Genomic DNA, 8,747 nt, shown 5'->3' with positions numbered 1-8,747 from the left:
TAGGGTTTTAGTGTCAATGGAGGCTGGTAAAGAGACCAGCCCTTGGGGCTTAAAGAGATTATATATGGCGCAACATCCTAAAAATTAGGGTTTCCTTCCTAGCTTCCAACATGTCGTGTTTAGACACCAACACGTCGTGTTGACCATAATGAGAATCGTGCTTTTCCTTATATAGACATGCCATGTTGGTTCCTCCAACACGTCGAGTCTAGTCCACAAAATGGAATTCATTCCATACCATTGCACCTCAAGATTTTCGGTGTTACAAATAGACTTTCATATGTTCTCTAAAGCTCCTATAAAAGGCATCCTAGTCACACAGGAAGTTGTAGTTCCTAGACCAACCATTTCCATCATCTCATTTTGGATCGGATATGACATAATAGAATGATGCTAGGTCGTGCTTAGTACGACCTTAAGACATACTAGTATGTGTGTGTGTGTCTATATATATATATATATATATATATATATATATATATATATATATATATATATATATATATATATATATATATGCACACACACACATACTAGTATGTCTTAAGGTCGTACTAAGCACGAACTAGCATCGTTCTATTATGTCATATATATATATATATATATATATATATATATATATATATATATATATATATATATATATATATATATAGGGTGAGGTTCAATAGAGAACCATTATTAACAAGGAACCAATCGTGCGCATCGAAAATCATAATGATCAACGGCTAATGGAATGGTTGTAGATTTGTACATTGGACGTAAATACACCGGACTATGCCAAAAAATCCACATTTTTTGTTTAATTTTTTTAGGCCATGTTTTTTATTAAAAAATGAATATAGCATTTTTTATAATTTTTCATGCTCTTTCCATAGAGATCCATATTGATATATAAAAAAACAAAACTTTATTTTACGAAAATAAACATTTCATTTTGTTGTTTTCTTTTTCAATATTTAGGTTTATTTTTATCCCAAAAAAACTAAATATTTTAAAAATCTCAATTTTTTGTCCTCTATTAATAAACATTAACATCGATTAAAAAAACCTCGATTTGCACAGATTCACACTATGAATCTGAACTCCAAATTTCAATTTTAACATGCATAATGTTAATCTGACTTACTATTTCAACACTTTAACCATTCACAAATTAATTTAGTGAAATTTACATATGAATCGAAATATATTTTCATGTAATTTTATGATACTTTAATGTTTTGATTACTCATAAATTAGTTTTGTAAAACCATCAAACGAATTTATTCATATTATGAATCAGAACTATAATACAGTTTCAGAATTCACAATGTGAATATGAGCTGAAATTTTGATATATATATATATATATATATATATATATATATATATATATATATATATATATATATATATGTGTGTGTGTGTGAATCTATGTTTAAAGAGTACAAAAAAATATAAATTTTGATATATTTATTAATTTTTTTCGATAAAAATAGACCTTACTTTTCAAAAACAAACAAAATGAAGTGGGTTTTTTTGAAAAAAATCATTTTTAATATATCAATATCGATCTATATGGAATGATGACGAAAAATCATAAACAATAGCATATTCGTTTTTTTTTCGATAAAAAATATGACCTAAAAAAATTAAACTAAAAAAAAGAAGTGATTTTGATATAATCCAGTACATGTATGTTTATTGTACAAGTGTACCACACTTTCTTTTACTGCTGATCGTTTTAAATTTCGATGCTTTGGATTTAGTTCTTAATTCTTTGATTATTAATAGTTTCTCTATTGATTATATATATATATATATATATATATATATATATATATATATATATATATATAGAGAGAGAGAGAGAGAGAGAGAGAGAAGTTTAATTGAAAAAATAAAAAGATTGAGAATGAGAGACTAATTCTCAGCCTATCATTTATTTTTGCCTTAAAACTCTCCATCGTACCGACGGAAAGGGGAAAATAATACACCTGTGTTTTGAAACAAAATAATTTTTCCTTAAACTATGGTAATCATTACCATAATATATACAAAAATACATAGTTTTTTTGTTTTTATTTTTTAAGGAGCTATTTTTATCGAAAAACGATTTTATATGTATCAAAATGTATAATTTTTTATTCTCAATAAATAGACATCCATATTTATATAGTTTTAAGATAAAATATTTTTTTTATAGTTTCAACTCTCGTTATTCATAAGTCAATAAAAGTGAATTAGATTTTTATTACAGTACATTTGTTATTCAGTTATGAATAAAAAATATGCTTAATTTTTTTTTACAGTTTATGTATCATTTATATATGAAGATAACATGTAATACACTTTTTTACAGTTTACATCAACCCTCATCAACTGTTATATTCACATATGAATAAAACATTTATTAGCTCTCCTCACAAGTTATATTCATATATGAATAACATGTTTATCTGAATTTTGTTACAGTTATTTGTCATTCATATATGAATGAGTAGTTCAATTATTTCAAAAACTTCGTCTTTTATTAACATATTGCTTGTTCATATATGAATAAAAAATGAATTATAACAAAAATCTGATACATGTTTAATTCATATATGAATATAATATATGACGAGAGCTATTACATGTTTTATTCATATAAGAATATAACATATGACGAAAGATGATACAAAAAAATATATTTTAGGTAATAAACTTTATTACGTGTTATATTCATATATGAATGATACTTAAACTGTAAAAAAATAAACATACTTTTAAATCACAAGTGAATAACGAATGTACTATAATAAAAATTTCATAAATTTTTATTCACTAATAAATTACGATAGCTAAAACTATGAAAAAAAAATTGTTATTTTATCTTAAAACTATATCAATTTGGATGTCTATTTATTAAAAACAAAAAATTATGAGTTTTAATATATTTAAAATAATTTTTTCGAAAAAAATAGCTTCATAAAAAAAACAATGTATATATTAAGATATTGATTAGTATAATTTAAGGAACCATGTTTGGTTTGAACACACACATGTACTATTTTCTCATTTACGTCGGTACTTCCAAGTGTTTTGCGACAAAATAAATGTGTGGATGTGATTGATTTTCACATTTTCAACCTTTTTTCTCAATTAAACTCTCATCATCATCTCTCTTTTCTCTCTCTCCCTCTCTCTCTCTCTCACTATATATATATATATATATATATATATATATATATATATATATATATATATATATATATATATATAAAGAGAGAGAGAGAGAGAGAGAGACGGTCTTTTGAAAACCAAAAGATTTGTGAGAACTTGCGAACTCATAATCAGCTTATCATTTTTCAACATAAAAAACACAAATCTTCTCCAAATCGTGCGTCTAAGCCATACATAGGCTCAAAAAAAAAAGATATGACGATTTTTTTATTTTTTATTTGGTTTTTTTGTATCGCTGATGATGAGCACAATCAACAGTCATATGGATTGTTGATGAGAACAATCAACAATCATATGTACTGTTGATGAACACAATCAGAAGCCATATGGACTGCTGATTGCTCATCAACAGTCTATGTGGTTGTTTATTGTGCACATTCGCAGTCCATATGATTGTTGATTGTGCTCATCGACAGTCCATACGACTGTTGATTATGCATACATGCAAATTTCGAAAATAAAAAAAAAATTGTCAGATTTTTTATTTTTTGAACCTAGATATGGCTTAGACACAATATTTAGAGAAGATTGATGTTTTTGGATTTGAAAATTGATGAGTTAATTATGACTTCGTAAGTTCACACGTTTTTTTTAGTTCTCACAATAACTTAGCCATATATATATATATATATATATATATATATATATATATATATATATATATATATATATATATATATATATATATATATATATGCTCAGGTTCATTTGAGACCATGCTAATTTTGTGAGACCGTAACACCAAATCTACAAATAATTTTAAAATGCAAAATAAAAGGAAAAATCCAAAAAATTATTTTTTTAATTATTATTTTCGGAACTTTAATTACCTAAAGAAAATAAAAATGAAAATAAAATAAAATAAAATTATGGTTTTTTTTTTGAAAAATACGTGAAATATTCTAATAGAATATTACACTGTAAATATTCTAATGTGATTTTTAGAATGTTAGAATATTGTACTAGATTTATCAGATATGTAGAATATTCTAATATTCTACTAGAATATGTAAAAAAATGTATTTTTTTTATTTGTTTTTTTTACTTTTTTTATTTTTTTTTACTTTTTTTATTTTATTTTGAAAAATATAAATTCCGAAAATAATATTTGAAAAAAAAATTTCGAAAATTTTCAATTATTTTGCATTTTAAAAATATTTTTTTTATCTACTAAATGAGTAGTTAGGATTGCGTCTCACGGTCTCACAAAATTAGGCCGTCTCACATGAACCTAACCCTATATATATATATATATATATATATATATATATATATATATATATATATATATATATATATATATATATATATATATATATATATATATATATATATATATATATAGAGAGAGAGAGAGAGTTAGGTTCATTTGAGACCACTATATTTTGTGACACATGGGGGCGTAGTCCTAGCCATTAATTTTGGAGATAAAAAATATTTTTAAAATGAAAAATAATTTGCAATTTTCAAAAAAAATAATAAATATTATTTTCATCATCTATTTTTTCCAAAAAAAAGATAATAAAAAAATTTTAAAAATAATAAAATAAAAGAAAATTACCGTTTTTGTTAAAATATCTGTGAAATATTTTAATAGAATATTCTACTATAAAAATTACAACAAAATTGTTAGAATATTCACATATTCTACTAGAATATTAGACTACAAATATTCAAACAATTTTAGTAGAATATTAGAATATTCTACAAATTCTAACAATTTTAGACTACACATTGTTGATCGATTCATCGAGATCGATCAACAAGGATCTATCAAGTGTCTGTAAGTATCGATTTGTTATCATTGATCATTGGCTGAGGTCGGAAAGTCAAACATATGACCATGGAAATTCATTCAAGTATCAGTTCATAATAGATTGGAACTATTCTTCCAGCTCCAATCTGATCCGCGCCACTCTCTTCCGTGGCGACAGTACCAGTCCCGAGATCGTCGAATCTGTGAAACAGGTCCAAAAATTTCTATCTCATGCTCAAATTATTGCGTATACTTTTAATTTATTGTGAGATTTTGACTTTTTTCTATTTATTTTTCCATCATTTGTTGATTCTGAATATGGAATTGATTACTGGAGTGTATCACAAGAGCCTGGTTGTCTATCAATTGTAAATGAATTGATTGGAATTGTTTTTGACTTTTTTCTGTTTAGTATTCCTCTACCTCCTTAAGGTTTTAATTTATAAATTCAATTTTTTTGTTCTTTGGTAATTTTCCTTTGAACTTTCTACAATTCAATCGCATTGTACGAAACATAAAATTATGAGTTGTATGAAATATAACAACTCATTAACGCTATATGAAGATCAATTCATTGTGAACTTAATATAGAAATTTTAAATTTAGAAATCAAATGAGGCAAAAGTCAATACTGAAACATTGTGCTTTATTTGCTTTTAGTTAATTTCTTGAAAAATAGAAGCACAATTTTGGAATTTGTATAATAAGATGCAGTACGCTTCAAAGGGATTCAGATTTTGAAGAGACTATACAACGAAATGGGAAAAAGAAAGCTATCAAAGGTAGACAACAAGATATTGGGAAAACCAACATGATTTTTTGAGAAGCTCACTACTGTACTAATTAACCATGACATGATTTTTAAGGTATCAGAGCATGCAGAGGCGGCCATCTTGAAGCATGTGCTTACTCAATCGATTGTATATTTTTCATTAATTAAGCTTTAGTTCAACAATCTAACCAAGCTTAAAAATAATTAACCACTATTAATCCTTATTTATAGAGTTATTTATCATGGAAATAATATATCTTCTAAATCTAATACTCTAATATAAAGTGCTTATATGTGATTAGTAATGTATATTCTATAAATAGCATTGAGCCATCTGTTGCTAGAAGGGATATGTTTTTATATGATCTAGCTTCTTTAGTTTTAGTGATCTTATAGGTTATAGCTATTAATAAAAGTTAAAAAGATTTCAAATACTTCAATTAGCATTTCATATGTGTTAATCATATTTTGTTGGTCCATATGCCCCTTTCATAATAGGTGGAGAATAACATGTTTTATTTGTTTTGTTGTAAAGATCTTGAAAATGAGATTAATTATCAACTTCTCTAGATAAGACTACAAAATGGCATAATGACCTCGACTGTCTTATCTTTCTTGCGAAATTAAAAAACAAGCAAACTACTATAATAGTGACGCAATACAATGACGCATGATAGAAATTGTAGCCCACTGAAACACATTTTTTTAAGAAAGTATAGCGCCTCATTATTTAGTAAATTTAAACATATATGTTATTAATCGTTTCATAAATTCAAGCTGAATATAGTATAATTAAGGTTTAGTTGTGATTGACATGATTAGTTGTATTGTTTTATTGCTTTTATCATATATTTAAGTAGAATAATGTATGCCTAATGCCTGTAATCATTATCAAATAGATTTGTAATCATTATCAAATAGATCTATATTGAAATGTTGTTAAAAAGGTTCATATTTACTAATTAAAATTTACTACTTTCGTACTTGAGTACTAATGCTGACTTCAAATTACTATATATAATATTCAAATTCTTTTTAATATTCAAATTCTTTTTTAATTTAATTATTGTTCATCTTCATTATAGAAAAACACAAAAAAATGTAACTTCTAAATTCAATTTTTTTGTTCTTTGTTTTCCAGTGAACTGAACTTTGAATTCTTTTCTTGGATACAAGTGCAAAAGATTCCACCAATGGAACAACTTTCATGGCCAAGACTGCTTTCATCAAAGAAAGGTACTCAATATTTTTTAAATTTCCAAAAAATATAATTCTTTTTATTTTTCGAGATATGTTAATGACTTATTTATGCAAGAAAGTTGATTATTTTACCAATTTATGTAGCCATGTTTCAATTTCTTACCAATTTTTGTAATGAAGTGGATTTTTTACATGCATAAATTTGTAAAATTAAAATCATGACAAGATAAAACATGGCTTCATAAATTTTTAAGAAATTTAACTTGGCGGATTCCAACGGAATTGGAATTAGAGATTCATTCCATGGTTGCCAAATAGACTTGAATTATTTTCATTTTTTCTTTTTAATTAAAACCCAAAATGCTCTCATTACATATATACTAAATAAACAAAAATAAAAAATTTAGTTTTATACATTTACAATAAACAAAAAAATATTTAAATATAAATGAAGATTTCATTTTTATTATTGAATCCCATTCCGGCCAACCAAAATTTCACATTTTGATTCCATTTCCAACTCCAATCTTGAATTTACATATCTACATTTGTAGTATTACAATCGTAACAAATTTCCAATCTTGAATTTACCTATTTACCACCCATTAAATTCACATTTAAATCACACCTGAATCACATATAAATTACATGTAATTCACATATGAATCACATGTAATTCACATGTAAATCACAAGTAAATCACGTATTAATTACATGTGACTCACATGTAATTCACATATGAATCACATGTAATTCACAAGTGAATCAGATATGAATTACATATGATTCACATGTAAATCACATATGAATCACATATGAATCACATGTAAATCACAAATGAATCGCATATGAATTACTTGCGATTCAAATGTAATTCACATATGAATCATATGTAAATCACAAGTGAATCACATATGAATTACATGTGATTCGCATGTAAATATGTTATTTGCATGTAAATCACAAATAAATCACATGAGAATTACGTCTATATGCACACATGCATTTTTGTGAATGTTCTTCCATTAGTCATTTTTTTTTTAATTTTTTTGTAGATTTGGAGGAATTATGGAGAATATTAAAGAGGTGAAAAGTGATAAATTAAAGAAAATATGGAAATCTTGACATTAATACATGACAAAACTTTGAAATTTTGTTGTATTTTTTTATTTTTATATTTTATTTTGTATCGAATAAAATAGTTGTACTATTGTGTTTATATATTAGTAAATAAATATGAGTTTTTTTTTATGATTTACTTACGAATATTATAGTATAAGAAATATGCATACATGCATTTGAAAAAATATGTATATATGCACATAAAAAGTTGATTTTTTGGTTAAAAAAGTTATAGTTTTTTTTTTTCAAAAATTTATTGATTTTTTTAAAATTTACTATTTAAAAAAAATTTGCGGTTTTTTTTTCAATTATTTTTAAATCTCATGTTTTCTGAAAAAATTTAAAAAATCTGCATTTTTATAATAAAAAATTGTTATTTAAAAAAAATCCGAAAATTTAATTTATTATGTTAATTTTTAGACATTTTTATTAATTTTTCAATGACACAAAAAACTAAACATGAAATGAGATTGGTAAGATGACGATCATGCTGTTAATGAGTTAATTTTGATCTAACGCTCAACTTTTAGTTCTTGGGTTTTCGAAAACTATGAGTTCTCAACGTATCCTCTATATATATATATATATATATATATATATATATATATATATATATATATATATATATATATAATTTCAAGGAAAAAGACGCATTTTCCCATTATGTCCTTAGCTTTCACAATCCCTTAT

This window comes from Lactuca virosa, chromosome 3 (genome assembly GCF_052849685.1).
Source record: "Lactuca virosa cultivar CGN04683 chromosome 3, Lactuca_virosa_CGN04683_v6, whole genome shotgun sequence".
NCBI classification, from domain to species: domain Eukaryota; kingdom Viridiplantae; phylum Streptophyta; class Magnoliopsida; order Asterales; family Asteraceae; genus Lactuca; species Lactuca virosa.
The sequence above is the reverse complement of the archived record's forward strand: the minus strand, read 5'-3'. Positions refer to the sequence as shown.